This window comes from Propithecus coquereli, unplaced genomic scaffold, assembly GCF_000956105.1.
Source record: "Propithecus coquereli isolate 6110/MARCELLA unplaced genomic scaffold, Pcoq_1.0 Scaffold222, whole genome shotgun sequence".
NCBI lineage: Eukaryota > Metazoa > Chordata > Mammalia > Primates > Indriidae > Propithecus > Propithecus coquereli.
Genome location: NW_012147412.1, coordinates 4,097,194 through 4,097,953, shown reverse-complemented (window position 1 = coordinate 4,097,953; position 760 = coordinate 4,097,194).

Genomic DNA, 760 nt, shown 5'->3' with positions numbered 1-760 from the left:
AACCACCTGTTTCTTCTTAGTTTGTGATCTCTTCTGGTCAGTTACCACTTGTTTCTTGAGTACAGCCTGATCACCACTGTATGCTGGATGCTTAATGTAGCTTATTAAATCATTGTAGGTATTTTTTTCTTATTTTACAGATTAAGAAACCAAGGGTCAAAGGAGAGGAGTAACTTATTCAGGCCTACTAATCATTCATGGAATGAGTTAAAAATTAGGACTTTCTGACCCCAAAACCTATTATTTTCACAATGACGGACTGCCTATAACACAGCAGAGAAGAAGGGATGCATAATGCCAAGAGGAGAAAGAAGAAAGGGAATAAAAGAAGCATGTGTTAGTCAAATACTGCTGCATAATAACACACAAAATTTTGGTGACTTACGAGAATAAGTATTCATTGGGCTTATGCATTTGCAGGTTGGCTAGAGTTCCAGAAGCTGATCGTGGCTGGGTTGGACTGGATGGCTTTGCTTCTTCCTGATGATCAGCTGGGCTAGCTGTGCTCTGTGTGTCACTCAACCTTCCCCTGGCCTAGTGAGGATAGCCCAGGTGTGTTCGCTCACAGTGATCACAAGGAACAAGGAGGCAAGCCCCACCACCCAGTGTGTGTCAAGCCTCATGACTACAGTCCACTAACATCTGTTGGTAGAAGCAAATCACATGGCAGAAACCAAAGCCAAAAGGTGGGAATTTTCACTAGTTACGTGGCAAAGGGTTTGGATATAAGGAGGAGTAAAGAATTGAGGTCAAGGCTCCC